Source organism: Aethalodelphis obliquidens, unplaced genomic scaffold, assembly GCF_003676395.1.
Source record: "Aethalodelphis obliquidens isolate GAN/ISIS:26980383/991018 unplaced genomic scaffold, ASM367639v1 scaffold4, whole genome shotgun sequence".
In the NCBI taxonomy this organism is placed as follows: domain Eukaryota; kingdom Metazoa; phylum Chordata; class Mammalia; order Artiodactyla; family Delphinidae; genus Aethalodelphis; species Aethalodelphis obliquidens.
The window spans coordinates 10,346,558-10,365,187 of NW_020837948.1; the positions used below are offsets into that span (position 1 = coordinate 10,346,558).

General features: G+C 34.6%; 1 protein-coding gene across 1 annotated transcript in view; it reads right to left on the reverse strand.

Moving 5' to 3' along the window:
• The window catches only part of ADAMTS19 (ADAM metallopeptidase with thrombospondin type 1 motif 19), a 279,814-nt gene that overhangs the window by 135,210 nt on the left and 125,974 nt on the right, over positions 1-18,630 (reverse strand). The window lies entirely within an intron of this gene.

The following is an 18,630-nucleotide window of genomic DNA, read 5'->3' on the forward strand; positions in this document are numbered from 1 at the left end:
AAAAAAAAAAAAAAAAAAAAAAAAAAAAAAAAAAAAGAGGCCTAAGACCTAAGAAACTTTATTTTAACACATTTTATCAATGATTCTTACTTAAAATTCTGAGAACCAATGAGCTACAAGATAAAATCCACACTTTTTATCTTGTTTTCAAATAATCTGTAAACTGATTTCAATCTAATTTCCACTGGATCAGTTAATTCCAGCCTACTGTTTTGTACAGTCCCTTCCTTTCAGAATGCTTTCCACAGCTTATTTGTATTTACAAATGTAACTTAAATTTTAAGCCCTTCTTCCCATATAAAGGACTCTTCAATAAATTCTAGCACATATTTCTCATGATTCTTAACTTTTGTACCCTTCAAATATATGGCACAAAAAATATCAGAACTATCTTCTGTTTCTGGTAAATTTTAAGTAATATATACAAAGTATTACTACCTAGAATTTAAGTGTTCAGAGAATAAGAATTATCATATTTTCTTTTTAATTCCTTAAATAGTAATAAATAAATATACATAGATTTTATCAACTAATATAGAATCATAGGAGCAACTAAATATTCTGTACATTTGATGGAAAGTTGAAACTAATGTGGCATCTTACTGACTTAGGGAAACCATAAGCCTGAAAAGTCTATGGATGACTTGCTCAAGGAAGGTTGCTTGTCTTACTCTAGACCATACATTTGCCAAGAGAAATGCATTAGAGAAATGCAAACAGAAAGCCAATTCTTGTATGGCTGTTCACTAGTTGGGTGATTTTTCTCCTCTTCCACCTACTCACTATGACATCCAAACCTACATTTGAAGAGAATCTGGTATGCGAGTGCTGCTGCATCTCTGCTGGCTTACGTCCCATTCTGATCATTAACTTGGACAAACTACTTATTACTCTAACTGGTATCACTGTCTAAATAAAATAGCAAATACAAAAACTGTGCAAGTGGTCTTACAAGAATCTTGACTTCTCTGGTGGCACAGTGGTTGAGAATCCGCCTGCCAATGCAGGGAACATGGGTTCGAGCCCTGGTCTGGGAAGATCCCACATGCCGCGGAGCAACTAAGCCCCTGTGCCACAAGTACTGAGCCTGCGCTCTAGAGCCCCATGAGCCACAACTACCGAGCCCGTGTGCCTAGAGCCCATGCTCCGCAACAAGAGAAGCCTCTGCAATAACAAGCCCTCACACTGCCACACTGCAACGAAGAGCAGTCCCCGTTCACCGCAACTAGAGAAAGCCCGCACGCAGCAACAAAGACCCGGTGCATCCAAAAAGACAAAAAAAAAAAAAAAAGAATCGCCATAATAAGTACACTTCCTGCCAATCCAGTAAAAATTCTGAAGGATATAAAAGCACTCCTTGAGTGAACAGAGAGATGTATGGCCATTGGAGGCTGAAAATCTTGTTACATTGAAGCATTCATAAAAATAATTATAATACTACTAATAATGAATTATTATTATTATTCATTCACTCTGTATTAGTCATTCTGTGTTATGAGTCAACCAATGTGCCATGCAATTAGAGTATCACCAACCTAACAATGAACCTTGAAAGGAAAACTTATCCACACTTAGGAATGAAGAAAATTAGTAAAGACAGATTGACTTGCCCAGAGTTCATTCAGAGAGTAGCTGGCATGACAAGAATTCAAGTCCAAGTCTGCGTTGCTTTAATATGCTTTCTCTCATCTGCCCACTGAGTAATTTCTATCCTTAACCAAGGCGTGTGTACTAGAGGAAGAAACTTGTGACTTTTGCTGTATGGAATTCTAAACCGTACAATATGGAAACAGTGAACTTACATGTTGCTATTACCAATTTTAGTGGGTCAAGGAACATTAATTACAGAAAAATTAATTTTGAATATTTTAAGAAGCAACAGATTTCTAGAAACAAGAGTATATTTGTTTTTGTCTATTACAGTAATCTGTTATTTTATCTGTTTCCCATCCTAAGAGTCCTAGATGATGTACTGTCTTTATCTTCACTTCTTATTTACTTCTTACTGTTTGTCTACTCTCCCTTTAGAATATATCCTCTCTTTCTTATAGTAAGATATGCTGATGTAATCAATATACTGATACTGTATACTGATCTAATCAGTATATTGTACTACAAGATATACTTACTATAAGATATAGTAGATATATTGATGGGCATCAGCGCAGAATGAAAGCCAAAAATTTTATTTCCTTCTAAAAGGGACTCCTCTGGATGCTGAGAGAGATTAGCCAAATTTAAGCTTACAGGATACCTCCTGGAGCGTATGCTACCTTCTTATTTAATTAGCAGAATTTTAGATTAAATAGTACTATTGCTGAAACTTCTGGAATTGTCCCTTCCAAGTCCACGACTTCAGGATGTGCATGAAACAGCTGAAGAGGCCTGTAACCAAACTTCAAAGAAGACTCATCATAACTGATGTATAATTTAACTACTGTATTTCTACACAGTTAATTTTATATAAGAATCAAAATAGCATGTGCCAGAAAGGAAAAATATGTTGTCATATTTGTATTTTTATAGTCATAAAACCATATTTTCCAGTCAAGGCAATTGCATTCCTTGACCCAAACTAATTCCTCTTTCCCTGCTTCTGGAACTCAACTGCTCTCTACCCTGAATCTCAAAATGGTTGTCCAAAAGGTGAGTATTCCTAAAAAAAATGCTTATTCATTCATACAATAAATATCTGAGTTCCTATAAGATACAATGCACTCAACCTGGTACAATATGAGAAAAAATGTATTAGACACTAATCCTATTTTTATAGAGATTCCTGTCTAGTAGGCAGTGTATGTGTGCATAAATATCAGTATAAATCAGTATATATTAGAAATTAAGCTACAAGTGATATTTACAACTAACAGTGTAAGGGAGTTAAAAAAGGAGATACATTTCCAGCTGGACTTTCAGGTCTAATTTCACAAAAAGGATTACATTTGGTTTGACCATTAAAGGGATTACATTTGTCTTTACTTAATGGATAAGTAAAACTGAAAAAGGTATAAATCAGTAGGGCTGGGAGTTGGAATAAGAAAAAAGCATTAATAAAGACATGAAGCTTGAAAATTATGGATTGTTTACATTCATGAAATAGAGAAGTAGCTTATAAAGTTAGAAAGATAGATTGGGACCAATCTGTAAAAGTCATGAATCTAAGGCTATGGAATTTGGAGTTCATTCATTAGGTGGTAAGGAGCAATAAAGATTTCTGAACTGAAGATCAGAACCATAATTCAGGAAGCTGAATCTGATGAAAGTAAGATAGATTAGAAAGATTAGGTGCTGAGGCAAGGAGACCGCTGAGGTGGGTATTGCAATAGTCCAAGCCTGGATAAATAACAGAAGAGGGAATGGAAAGATGGGCTAACTATTTCAGATGACCAATGAACAGAATTTTACAACTGATTATGGAAGGAGCTAAGACTAGAAAGAGTTAAAGATGTTTTAGATGTCTCAACTTAAGAACTGATAACAATATTGATGCCATAACAGAAATGCAGATGTCTGAAGAAGTGGGTTATAACCTGGCCCTACCTTGGTTCTGCCCAGGCAAAATTTCCATCAAAGCATGTAAGCAAATGTCATTGATTTCAAAGCCTTGTTAATTACAAGGCATCTACATTGTTCGTACTCTGGGATTACTTAAAACTTTAGCAGGTGCCCCAAATATTTGTTGCCTTCAAGGAGCTAACTTTGCATATTTATTGCCTCATTAACTTCTCAGTTCCAAAGAAACTCCTGAATTGTCAACTTAGTGGAAAAGCCATGTCTCTAAGCCAAAGTTTAATAAATATATATTAGTCTTTTCCTCTTGGTTCAAAAAAGCAAAACAAAAACCAAAAACATACAAGTATTTTGGCCATGTGAAAACATGTTCTGTGTTTTTATAGTCACATAATTTATAAGTAATTTTCCCTAATGTATGTAATTTTATCCATTCATCATCTCTATGAAGTAGGCAATCTAATTACCAGATGAGATTCTTAATCAGTAAATAAATTGTATATGTTTAATGCAGTTTCTTTTAACTTTTAAAAATGCAGAACTCTGCTAGAGCTTTTTTATTTTCTTGACACTATCTATTACAAGTATAAATTACCATAGATATGCTAAAGTCAAATTACAAAATTGTATCATAAACTGTTTTCAAGACAAACAACTTTGTCTACAACCTTATATCCATACTATTATTTCAATAATATGAACCTATCTTAAAAGGACAGTTGTTATAATTAGGAAAACAAAGTGCTGAGGCATCAGATACTAAATGGTCAAAAAATAAACACTATTTCATTAATATAAGACAGTGATCATTTTCAAGTCCTTATGATTACTTTTATTGGCTACTTATTTTTAAAGTAATGGGATAAATTTAACAAGTGAGAAAAAGATGAGATGCTTAACCATTCTAGTAAGCAAAGAAACACAAAACAAATTAAATTATAATTTAACATGTGCTAAACTCAAAGCTGGGAAAATAAACTGAAACTGTATTTACCAGCAGTCTTCTATTTAAATTTGGATAAATATTGCATATGGCCTCCAAAAATAGTGCCCTACTTACACACCTCTCAAAAATGTATAAGAATATCTACTTCCTCATAGATGAACGCTTTTCATTCACTTACACTGTTAATCGAAAAATCATTTAACAGCTATTTATAGAGCACAAATGAAAGGTGTGAGAGATACAATGTTAAACAGCAATGACAGCAGAAACAAACATAAAACAAAACAAGACACAGCCCCTGTCCTCAAGAAACACAATCTAGGGCTTGCCTGGTGGCACAGTGGTTAAGAATCCACCTGCCAATACAGGGGACACAGGTGTGAGCCCTGGTCCGGGAAGATACCACATGCCGCGGAGCAACTGAGTCTGTGTGCCACAACTACTGAGCCTGCACTCTAGAGACCGCGAGCCACAACTACTGAGCCCACGTGCCACAACTACTGAAGCATGCACACGTAGAGCCCATGTTCCACAACAAGAGAAGCCACTGCAATGATAAGCCCGAGCATCGCAATGAAGAGTAGCCCCCGCTCGCTGCAACTAGAGAAAGCCCTTGCGCAGCAATAAAGACCCAATGCAGCCAAAAATAAATAAATAAAAAAAAATAAACACAATCTAATTAGAGACACAGACATTAAATAATCATGCAAGTGTAAACCTACAACTGTGAAAAAATTAGGAATGAAAACTACATAGAATTAGTAAGAGCAGATATGAAGGGATTTAACCTACCCATGGAATACTTCTCTGAAGAAATGACATGAAAGAAGAGTAAGAGAAAATGAGGGAAGAGGACAGGGAGAGTTTTCTTGTCAAAGGAGGCACGTGGTCCTTACAGTGGGAGTAAATATGGATTCATCTGTGTAGATTTATGTAATCTGATAGTCGAAAGGAGAATTGCTTTGTGGTTTGACTGGCATCCTATTAACGACACTAGGATATTCTCATATAAGCCATCAAAATATCTCTATGAGCTATGTGGTTATATCCTTTGCCATTTTTCTAATGGGACTTTGGTCATTTTGCAAATTTATTTTTAAGAGCTCTTTTTATATTAAGGAAAATACTACTTTGTCATGTGCCAATATTACACATGATGCAAATGCTTGCACCAACTGTGATTTATCTTCTGACTGTTGTATTTTTTTCCTTGCCTTGATATTTAACTTCAAGTCACTAATTTTATGTGAATTTTCCTTAAATATTTCTAGATTTCACACCTAGAATCATAAACGTTCTCTATTAAAAGACTAAAAAAGAAAAAAGCCAACAAAACAAAAAATCTCACATACAGAATCATTTTGGTGTGTTCCGATGTAATGTCTAAGGTAGAGAATCAGATTTCTGTTACTTTTGTTATTGAATGATTCATTTCCTTCCATTGATTGTAGGTGCAGCTTTTATTATATGCTACATTTCCACATCTTTTCCTACATATAAATGGAATTTTTTTTCTTACTCTCTCTTTCATTGACTTGTCTGCTTTTTCCAGCACCAGCACAAACTGCTTTACCTATTCTGAAATGTATTACTATTTGATAGCGCTCACCCTCCTCCTCCCCAGAGTGTTGTTTTTTTTTTTAAACAAGAAATTTCTTATGTTGAGTTTTCCACATGGACTCTAAAATCAGGCTGTCTAGTAAAAAAATTCTATTGATATTTTGGGCAGATTATATTAATTTATATATAGATAATTGTCATTTTGTAATATTGACTGTTCCTACCCTAAACCAGGAAATCTCTTTCCATTTATTTACACCACTTTTATGACTCTGTGTGGTTAATAATTCTTCTTTTTATAAGTCTTGTACATTCCTTTGTAAGTATATTCCTAGGTGTTTTATCTTTTTAATTTTTATTTTATTTTTTGCTATCTTCAATATAAATGAAATTTTTTTCTTTCCTTACAGTTTGCAAGTGGCTCTTGTTCATGTATTGGAAAGAAAACAACTTTTACACAGTTTTTTAACAGGCCAATAAAATTCTCTCACTGCTCTAATAGGTTTTTTAGTAGATTGTCTGAAGTTTTCCATTTATACAAATGATACTCATTTTGCCTCTCCTTTCTAATTTTAAATTTATTAAATATTTTCATGAAAACAAATATATGTAATATATATGTGTACACATACTACATTGTATGTGTGTGTATCTGAATGTGTTATGTAATATAAATAACTTAAGTATTAAGGAGATAAACAGTAAGGTCCTACTGTATAGCACAGAGAACTATATTCAATGTCCTATGATTAAAAAAAACAAACCACCCAATTAAAAAATGGGTGAAAGACTTAAATAGACAAGTCACCAAAGAAGACATACAGATGGCCAACAGGCACATGAAAAGATGATCAACATCACTAATTACTAGAGAAAGGCAAATCAAAGCTACAATGAGGTATCACCTCACACCAGTCAGAACAGCCATCATGAAAAAATCTACAAACAGGGCTTCCCTGGTGGCGCAGTGGTTAAGAGTCCGCCTGCTGATGCAGGGGACATGGGTTCGTGCGCCAGTCCGGAAGGATCCCACATGCCGCGGAGTGGCTGGGCCTGTGAGCCATGGCCGCTGAGCCTGCGCGTCTGGAGCCTGTGCTCCGCAACGGGAGAGGCCACAACAGTGAAAGGCCCACGTACTGCAAAAAAAAAAAAAAACTACAAACAATAAATGCTGGAGAGGGTGTGGAGAAAAGGGAACCCTTTTGAACTGTTGGTGGGAATATAAATTGATACAGCCACTATGGAGAAAAGTATGGAGGTTCCTTAGAAAACTAAAAATAGAACTACCATATGACCCAGCAATCCCACTACTGTGCATATACCCTGAGAAAACCATAATTCAAAGAGACACATGTACCCCAATGTTCACTGCAACACTATTTACAATAGCCAGGACATGGAAACAACCTAAATGTCCAACAACAGATGAATGGATAAAGAAGATGTGGAACATATATAGAATGGAATATTACTCAGCCATAAAAAGGAATGAAACTGGATCATTTGCAGAGATATGGATGGACCTAGAGTCTGTCATACAGAGTGAAGTAAGCCAGAAAGAGAAAAACAAATATCGTATATTAATGCATATATGTGGAATCTAGAAAAATGGTACAGATGAACCTACTTGCAGGATAGGAATAGAGACCTGGATGTAGAGAACGGACATGTGGACACAGCGGGGGGAAGGGAAGGGTGGGATGAATTGGGAGATCAGGACTGACACATGTACACTACCATGTGTAAAATAGATAGCTAGTGGGAACATGCTGTAAAGCACAGGAAGCTCAGCTTGGTGCTCTGTGGGATGGGGGGTCAAGTGGGAGGGAGGTCCAGGAGGGAGGGGATACAGGTATACATATAGCTGATTCACTCATTGTACAGCAGAAACTAACACAACATTGTAAAGCAATTATACTCCAATAAAAAATATCCTCTGATAAACCATAATGGAAAGGAATATATTAAAAAAAAAAAGAATATATATATGTGTAACTGAATCACTTTGCTGTACAGCTGTAATTAGCATAACATTGTAAATCAACTATACTTCAACAACAACAAAAAGTATTAAGGGAAACCATCATACAAATAGGAAATTTGGACAAGACAAATTCTAAGATCCATGACCAACTTCTCTATCAGATCTTATATTTCTGCCTTTGAGAAGAAGGCACGCAAAGTGTGTGCTGTTGTAGAAATCATTTTAGTCCTGAAGTCCTAAAGACAGTCTTGTATACTTTCTCTTAGAAGTCTCATCTGTGATGTATCAGTCTTTATTTTATCTGGAATTGATTTCTAGAAATGAGCTGAGGAAAGTGTTCAATTTTATTTTTATACATGTGGAAAACCAATTGTACCACCACATTTTTATAAACAGTCAACTTTCTTTACTGGTCTGCAATGACAGTGTGGTCAGATGTCAGGTTTTCAAGTAGGCATGGGCCTGTTTATGACTCTGTATTTCACTGTATTTCCTGTGAATATATGCGTAAATGTCAAGATCTTAGTTACTATAGTCTCATGATAGGTCTTCATTTCCGTTAGAGAAAGATTCCCATGTTATTCTCCTCCTCATCCTCTTCTACCTTTGCCTCCAGCTTCATAGCTTCTCCAAGAATGTTTTGACTATTTTTGGCTATTTGTACTTATATATAAATGTTAGAAATATTACCAACTTATATAAAAGTTTATCATTGGAATTTCCATGAACCTCTAAAATATGTACAGCAGAACTGACATCTGTAAGATATTTCATTTACCCACAAACATGGTATATTTCCACTGATACAGGTTTGATTTAATGAATTTTAATAGGGGTATTTGCTTTTCTGTCTTTTGTTGGATTTATTCTTAAGTATTTGGTGTTTTCTATTGCTACAGTAAACAGCATCCTCTTTTTTAATGATATTTTGTATTTTTGTGTTTTTTATATTTATCTTATATCCAATAGACTTACTATACTCGTCAAGTAATTCCATACTTTACCTTTGCATTATATTGTGTTTTTATGTAGGCAATCATATCATTTGCAAAGTAAAATAGCTTTGTTTCTTCCATTCTCAACCCTACATCTTTCATTTATTTTACTCTCATGCTGTACAGGTTTGTACCCCCAGTACATATATAGAAGAAGATATAGTGAGATCTTTGTGATTTTATTAATTTTATAGAGGATGTTTCTAATATTTAACAATTAAGAATCATGATTTCCATTGATCTTGATAAATTTACATGAGTAAATTTTATTTTATTGGATTTTTTTCTGCATCTACTGAGATAGTGTAATTTCTCTGTTAATTACAAATATTGTATATTAACACATATACGTGGAATCTGAAAAAAATGGTATAGACGATTTTATTTACAAAGCAGAAATAGACACAGACGTAGAGAACAAACGTATGGATACCAAGGGGGAGGGTGGAGGGTGGAGGGTGGAGGGTGGAGGGTGGGATGAATTGGGAGATTGGGATCGACATTATACACTATTGATACTATGTATAAAATAGATAACTAACAAGAACCTACTGTATAGAACAGGGAACTCTACTCAATGCTCTGTAGTGACCTAAATGGGAAGGAAATCCAAGAAAGAGGGGATATATGTATACGTATAGCTGATTCACTTTGCTGTACAAAAGAAATTAACACAATATTGTAAAGCAACTATACTCCAATAAAAATTTAAAAAGAAATCAGAATCTGTTAATTAATCTGTTAATGTGGGGATTAAGATTTTTAAATGATAAATGACCTTTGCTCTACAGACATAAAGTCAACTTTATTCTCTTGTATTAACTTCATTTATTTATACAGTGCTGCTTTATTTTGAAAATGTTTCTTTGCCATTTTTGCATCATTCTCAGATAAGAAATAATTGATACTTGCTTCTTTATAATAGTCCTTTATTGATTTTCATATTATATTAATGCTAGCCTCAAATAATGAATTTGAGGATGTTCCTTCATTCTAGAAAATTTAGATTTTCTAAATTTCCTTGAAGCTATTGCTGTGTGAACTTGTGTTTTCTTTGAAAAGATTCTAAAGTGCTGATTCAATTTATTTAAATAGTTATAGAGCTTTATGTCCTTCCATTACATTTTCTTAGAATTTTCCCATTTCATCTCTTTGTAGCTTTTTGCCATGAAAGTATTTACTGTATTTTCTTAGTATCTTTTTAATGTCTTTGGTATCTGTGTTACATCTCCTCTTCTCATTTCTAATACTGTTGAATTATGCCTGTTTTTCTCGATCAATCCTATCTTTGTCAATTTTACTTGCATTTTCATATATTTAATTTTGGCTTTGTTGTTCACATTTATCACATTTTTCTTTTTCATTAATTTCTACTCTTCATTATTTCTTCTAATTTTTTTACTTCGTTGTTATCTTTCTAACATCTTAATTTGAAAACTTAGGGCATTAATTTCATCATAAAATTTTTATGAATGTTTAAAGCTATTCATTTTCCTCTATGTGCTATTTTATCTGCAATCTACACTTTCTAAATAGTATATTTGTTATTGTTTAAACCTGAGAATATTCTGATTTCCCTAATGATTTCTCCTTTGATCTATGGGTTTTTCAAAAGTATGCTTGTAAATTTCTAAATTTCTTATTTTTTTTGTTATATATGTTTAACTTAATTGTATTATGATCAGAAAAATTCATCTGTATATTCATTTTTTGAATGAAATTGTAGAATAAAACAATATATGGTCATTCTTTGTAACTATCCAGTATGTTTTAAAAGAGCAAGTGTTCTTTTATAATTGGCTGTAGGTTTTATATCTGCCCAATAGATCAATATTTTTAGTTGCTCAAATCTCTTCTCTTCCATATAGATCTTTCTGTTCACTTGATCTATCAGTTTCAGAGAGCTGTGTTAAAAACTCCCACTATGGGGCTTCCCTGGTGGCGCAGTGGTTGAGAGTCCACCTGCTGATGCAGGGGACACGGGTTTGTGCCCCAGTCCGGGAAGATCCCACATGCCGCGGAGCGGCTGGGCCCGTGAGCCATGGGCGCTGGGCCTGTGCGTCCGGAGCCTGTGCTTCTCAACGGGAGAGGCCACAACAGTGAGAGGCCCGCGTACAGCAAAAAAAAAAAAAAAAAAATCTCTCTTTGGAAGTTTCAGGTATTTAAAATGGGGAGGGGAGATTTCAATGTCTATCAGTCCAGATCATAATGTTAATTCTAATGTAAATTTGATATTACTTAGATAAAACAACTGATTTCCTCAAGCAGAATGTTTTATTCATTTCTACTAGACAATTAGTACTTTAATATATTCAGCTGTTCTACACGGCTTAGGAGGTTATATATTCTACATTTTTAGTAATCAATTTATTGAATAAAAGTACATACTGTGTGCCAAGTATGCAAGTACTCATGTTCTAGAGGTTGGGACTACAACAGTGAACTAAGGAGACAAGAATTCATCATATACATACAGATAGATTGATAGATACATAGGTGGACAGATAGACAGACAGATAGATACCCAGCTGAATTGGAAACATTTTATGAAGAAAATTAAAGTAGGCAGAGGAGGATAAGCTGGGGCTGTGATTATATTTACATTTGTAAGACATGTTATCAGAAATGCCTCACTAAGGTGACACTTGAGCAGAGAACTAAAGAAGGAAACCAGAGACAGCCATGTGGCTGTTCTGGGGAAGAATATTGCAGGCAGAAGGAAAAGCAAAAGGTACAGGGTTTGAGGTAGATGTTTGCTTCATGTGTTTGAGTTACAGAAAAGAGGCTGATGCATCTAGAGCCCTCTTAGTAAGGAGGGAAATGGTAGGCTGGAAGTGAAGGAGGCTAGACTATGTAAGGTCTTGTGGGGCATTTTAAAGGTTGGGAGTTTTACCAGTACGATAGGAAGCTACTGGAAGATTTTGAGCAAGGAAGTCAGGCAATTTGCTTTGTTTTAGAAGACTGTCCCTGGCTCTGAATTGAAAAGAGGCTGTAGGAGGCAAGGGATGAAAAGTAAAGATCATTTACGAGGCAACTGTAATAATCCAGATGAGAAGTGATATTGGCTTGGCCCAGAGTGGTAGCAGGAGAATTAGTGAGAAGTAATCAGATTCTGGATGTATTATGAAGGTGGAGTCAACAGCTGATGAACAGAATGTTGAGAGCGAGAAACAGAGAGGGCTCAAGGGCAGTTTCATGGTGTTTGGCTGAGTTACTGGAAGGATGGAGCTTCCACTTATTGTGATAGGAAGACCTCAGGGGGGAACACTTCCAGGGTGTGGGGAATCATTTCTGCATGTGCATGCTGGAATGAAGTCTCACTCCATGTAGCCTTGGGTATATTTAAAAACACATGGGGACTTCCCTGGTGGCACAGTGGTTAATAATCCCCCTGCCAATGCAGGGGACACGGGTTCAAGCCCTGGTCCAGGAAGATGCCACATGCCGTGGAACAACTAAACCTGTGCGCCACGACTATTGAGCCTGCGCTCTACAGCCTGCGAGCCATAACTACTGAGCCTGTGTGCCACAACTACTGAAGCCCACACGCCCTAGAGCCCCCACTTGCTGCAACCAGAGAAAGCCCGTGCACAGCAACGAAGACCCAAAACAGCCAAAAACAAATAAATAAATTAATTAAAAAACCCCATATTATTTTAATAAAACTTTACCTAATAACTTATTAAAAGTTTCATACAATAGCTAAAAATGCTCTAAACAATTTGAGTGTGCATACAGCACCTTTTCTATAATAAAATTTCATTGACATTCTACACATAAGAATATTTTACTAAGATAATTACTATATTAAAACATTCACTTATTTAACACATATTTATTGTTTGCCTAGTATGTACCGAGCACTATCAAATGGATTAGGAATCTCATGATAATAAAAAATAGGCATGGTTCATTACCCCTTGGAGCTTAAAGCCTATGAATAGATGAATGAATACACATTTATAAAGAGATGGTGGCACTGAGTGTTTAATAGACTGACCTACACAGAACACGTACTATAGGAAATGGTTATTGATAAGATGTGTGAATTATGATCAGTAGGACATAATTACTCAAAGATATTCCCATTCTTGTAAGGTAGAGGGTATAGCATGTGCCAATGTCCTGCAGTGTGAAGAACCATGGTACATTAGAAACACTGTAAGAACTCTAATGTGGCTGCAGTGCTGAGAATGAGAGGGAGCATAGTGTGAAGTATGGCTGAAGACCTTAGGTTGGGGACAGATAATAAAGAGCCAGCCCAGAAGTAAGTTAAGTGAGTTAGAAGTACCCTTACGCATTTCTGACATAGTACAGTAAGTAATTAACAACATGGGCTTTGGATTTGGACAGACTTGACTTTGAACATCCACTCAGTCACTTATTAGCTGTGTGAGCTTTGGCAACCATCATTCCTAAAGTAAAGCTAATAGTAATGCCTTCCTTCCTCAGGTGGGAGCAGAAGTCTTTGGTCTCAATGTGCTAAGTCAGTGTAAAGTTTTGCTGCCCAATAAATCTCCAGATATAGCAAGGTCAGAAAAATACTCACAGGATTATGTTACTAACAATTATCTTTCAAAATATTATTTACATAATGATTTATATATTTTATAATATCTAAGACCTGGGGCTAAGTTTCAGTAAAAGCTTACCTGATATTAAAGGGTTTATTTTACTTTTAGTTGGAATTCACAGAGAGGGCTGAATTATTTGTGGCCCTAAAGGAAGAAGTACGTGATATGTATATATGGTACATATAGGTATATATTCATATTTCGTGTATATATATATATACACACACACACACATTTATATAACAAACAAGTCTAAAATACCACTAAAAATGTGTACAAAAGAACAACTTTTATTATTTGCAATGGATTGTATCACAGAATTTATGTCTAAAAGGACTGCACAGAATATATGAGGACAGAGATAAACAATTCAAATAAAAACCGCCTTTCAGGCTAAAAATAAAAACAGTCCTCTCTGGCAACCAAATGTGACTCCTATGTAATACTGTCTTAGAGTGAATAACTGTTATGTAACAGGGCTCTTCAAAGTGTGGTTTGGGCAATGGCTGCCAGAAGGTGAACTGTTTTTTTTACAGATTTGTAACTAGATAAGCGGCTGGCACTAGAATGTAAATCAGCTACATCATTAAGCACAAGGTTTAGTTCAACTGATTTTTTTTTTAATTTCAAGACTTTTTCAACAAAGCAAGCAATGTGCTATATTCTGGCATAGCTCCTTACCTCATCAGAGACCACATTTCCAATATAAGATCAGTTATTGAGCAGCTAATGAGAAAATCAAATTTAATGGAGAGAATTGTACTACATACACTAAAGTAGATTCTAGATGACCTTCAAGTGTTATATGGCAATAAAGAGAGATGAGAGAGAGAGAGAGAGAGAGGGAGGAGAAGAAAATAGAAAACTACTAGACAAAAATATTTTCCTAATTGTAGAATGAGGAAGCACTTCCAATTGCAAAAAGCTATAGAAAAAATAATGTGAGATTTGACTACTAAAAAACAGTCTCAGGTCAAAAACTTTAAAAGACAAGATTAAACTAAGAGATCTAGGAAGATCTTAACAATATATTTGATCAAAAAAGAATGTCCTTAACATCAGAAGAACTCCTGAAAAATTAACCTCTCTTAGCTTCAGTTTCCTCATCTGTAAAAAGATGATAATACTTAGTTCAAGACTTCTGTGAGATTGGATTAGATATGAATAAACTGTTTAGTACAATGTCTGATAATAAAAGAAGTCTTTTAAATTATCAGATAGTCTTTAGCAACCTAATATAAATACGATATTCTAAAACTTTAAAAATACTGTGTAATTGTGCAGTTGAGAGTTAACTCCACAAGTTTGTGTGGTCCCAAACCTGCACATTCTAAACAAAGGTCTGGGACTTGCCTTGCTCTTTAGAGCTAACTCTAAGCCCTTGAAATATCCTGCCTAATAAAAAAGTATCTTTGTTTACTTGGGGGCCCTGGGACATGTCCAATAGTTAATACTAACAATGTGATTTATGGTGGGGGACTTAGAACAGCTTGACCTCTGTAGGGAATAGGTGGTCAGCCATGCCTCCGTGACTAAATTCCACTAAAAACCCTGAGTACCAAGGTCCGGGTTAGCTTCTCCAGTTGGCAGTATAATGTGCGTGTTCTCAGACATTATTATTGAGAGAATTAAGCATTGTCTGTACAATTCCACTAGAAGAGGACAAGTGGCAGCTTGCGCCAGGTGTCCCCTGGACCCTGCCCTATGTGCCTTTTTCATTTGCTGATTTTAATCTATATCCTTTTACTGTAATGAACTATCATTATGAGTAAAACAACTTGGCTGAATTTTATGAGTCCTTCTAGCAAATCGTTGAACCTGAGGATGGTCTTGGGGACTCTCTCCCCACACACAGTAATGTAACCACAATTAATATATTAATAATAAATTACAGCTTGAAATCAAAGTATAATCTCTTACTTTAAGAAATTTTGTTCATAAAGATGATATAAGACATATAAAATATAGTGAATATGTGTATACATATGTATTCCCAAACCCTATCAAAGTTATGAACAATTTAATAAGGTATTTTATTTATAAAAATAAAGTTTTAGCCTTCATCACAGTAAATTAATAAAAGTCCTATCTGTATTTCATGAGTATAAAAACATTAAATACCAATAAAAACATTCTATTGTTGAAATTTTTGGTTATAAGAAAAATAATCACTCCCCTGACCTATCATTTAGAAAGAAAAATAATTTTGGAAAGGAATCATAAAATATTGGTATAAATCATTTATTTCCTCTTTCTTGCTATGGATTCTAACTTATACTTTTGTATATAATTACATATAAGATTTTTAATTGGTAATTTCTCTAAGGAAAATTTTAATATATTTTTGCAGACATTACTTAAGATTCTTTTGCAATAGTAAAAGAAGAATATTTTTGTTCACTTCAATTACTTAAATTCTCCCCACAAGAGTCAGTTTTATTACTTGGTGGCCCATATTGACTTTCCCAGCTATACATGGAGTTGCTCTGGGAATTTCTAGAGATCAAATTCAAGGCAACAATCATAAATACACTCAAATCAATTTAGAATCATTTCATATGTAATTATAAATGTATTCTTGAATTGACAAGTTCAGATGAAGTCATTTCTTAAACTGTGGGTTGAAAAATTAAATGATCCAGTTCTGTCTACAGGAAATATATTGAATATATTGGAAGAAATTATAAGCAAAAAAAGAAAGAAATCCAAAAAGAAAAAAAAATAAGAATTAAGTAGCTTCACTTAAGTAGCTGAATCTTAATTATACCTCTAAGTAAAAGAGCTCTGCTGGGGTGTGTGTGTGTGTGTGTGTGTGTGCACACATGCACATAGAATCCATAAATATACTTATCTAACATCTATGAAAACTTTCCCTATGTGAGAAGCTATGTGTATATGAACATTGTTTTTTATTTCCTCTTCCTACATTTTTGTTTCCTTGTGCTTTTTATCTTACACTGGATGATGATGATGTAATTTATATGGATGAACTTCCTGCTGTTTGTTCTTTATGAAGACACCATTACTCTCACTGCTACTGTCTCCCACTATCTAGCTGCAAGAAAAATTTTAGCCTCTACTTTTGAGACAAATATTGCTTACTGGTAAGGAGAATTTTTAGCAGCTAAGTAGTTCAACATATATCACATGTCCTGGTATTAATCCATCAAGCATTACACATACCTTTGGCACATCTCTATTGATTTTGGGTACAGCTCTATGAAAGTCAAATAAAATAATATTTTACTACCATTTTAGCCGTTCCAACCTGAGTTCCTGGTCATAAACCAATGTTTCTACTACATAAAGCTGAAGTGGGCTTTCCTTAAATTATAGCATTTAGTTTTTTGTTTAAGTAGTCGTAGGTTCTTGACTGAGCCTTTGCATATTAATGAAGCAACTTGTACTGTGGTTGGTTCCTTTAATTACTGTTTTTCCTATGTTTTAGAATATAACACAGACTGAAGAAATTAATTTAAAAGAAATTGCTTTTAAACTCTAAAATTTCTTGTTAAAGTGAACCCTCTAGTATTCAGGGTACTTGACAAAATTATTTAATGTCTGTTTCATTAAAAGATACTCAGCTTGTCTACCAAACTGTTAATGCATGGCTGAAGTAAAAATTTTAATTATTCAGAAACTTACATTTAATTTATAAAAATTGTATTTATGATTAATATGCACTGTCTTAAAATATTTTTAACAATAACTTTCTTGCCTCTAAACATTATTGTCAGCATTTTTCATTCAAATGATACATGTGGTTTTTCCTATTATGATTAAACTGAAACATCTTTAAATTATGAAAACTGTATTGGAATTAAGAATCTAAATCCTATGATTCCTGGTGTGAAATACTGAATGAGGTCATTGCATTGTATACTTTCCCTAAAGGATAATGATTTTAAAGTGTATTTATCTTTTCTTGTTTCTTTTTCAAATAACAAACTCATATATTCTAGAGCACTTGAATGACTACTGAAATCCTGCATGGGAGAAAATGAAAGTGTACCTACACATTTGAAAACAGTGACATCAAAAATCAATTCCTGCTGATAATATCCTATTTCTCGGACTAGGTTATGGGTACATGGATACATTCAATTTTTAATCATAGGGCTGTATAATTATGACTTGATCATCTTCCTATACTTCAGTTTACTCTAATAAAAAGGGTTTTTTAAAACAAACACTGTTATGTCGTATATAAGTTTTTGTCTAAGTTTTCCTTTACCAGTCAAATTCCACTGCCAACACAAGTTTATGCAATTGTCTACAGAGTCCAGGTATATAATGAAAATGAAGTCAGCTGGGTGCACGATAGCAGAGTGCTGCCGCCTGTGATGAGCTGGGAAAGATGGGCCCAGACTCAAGGGTACAGACGCTACTCAACTCCAAGGAATGGCTGCCGTATGGGACTGTGAGTCTAATGTTGCCAGATCTGGAAATTTGAATTTTTAAGTCAAATTTATACTTTTTAATGTTGGCAACTGATTCAATTTTTGAAACACTGCTGGCCAAACTAAATATGTCTTTGACCAAAGAGGTCTCCATAAAGATCACCTCCCTGAGTCAGACTTCAGTAAATGTGAGTTCAATTAAAACACTTTTCATCTGTACTGCTGACACTGCTAGCATGTAGAGAAGCCTACAGTCAAAATTAAGTCTGATTCCCTAACCCACACCATTCTACTATAGTGTATTTCCTGTAAATATGTGTCTATTTCTTATGTCATTTGAATCCCAAACCAACCTCATAACACAGATATTATCCTCAGTTTATTGATGAGGAATCCAAGGTCCAAAGATAGCAGACAACTTAATGAAGAAATTCAGAACAGTATGACCTGAGTTAGACAACTTGAGTTCAAATCCTTCCTCCATCATAGTATTTTTATAACTTTGGGAGGGTAAATTAACCTCTCTGTACTTCAGTTTTCTCCCCTATAAGATGGGTACCCTTACAGTCTACCTGACAAGAACGCTGTGGGGATATATAAAGCATGTAGAAATATGCCTGGCACATAGTAAGTGCTATATAAGTGTTGCTACCACTAATTA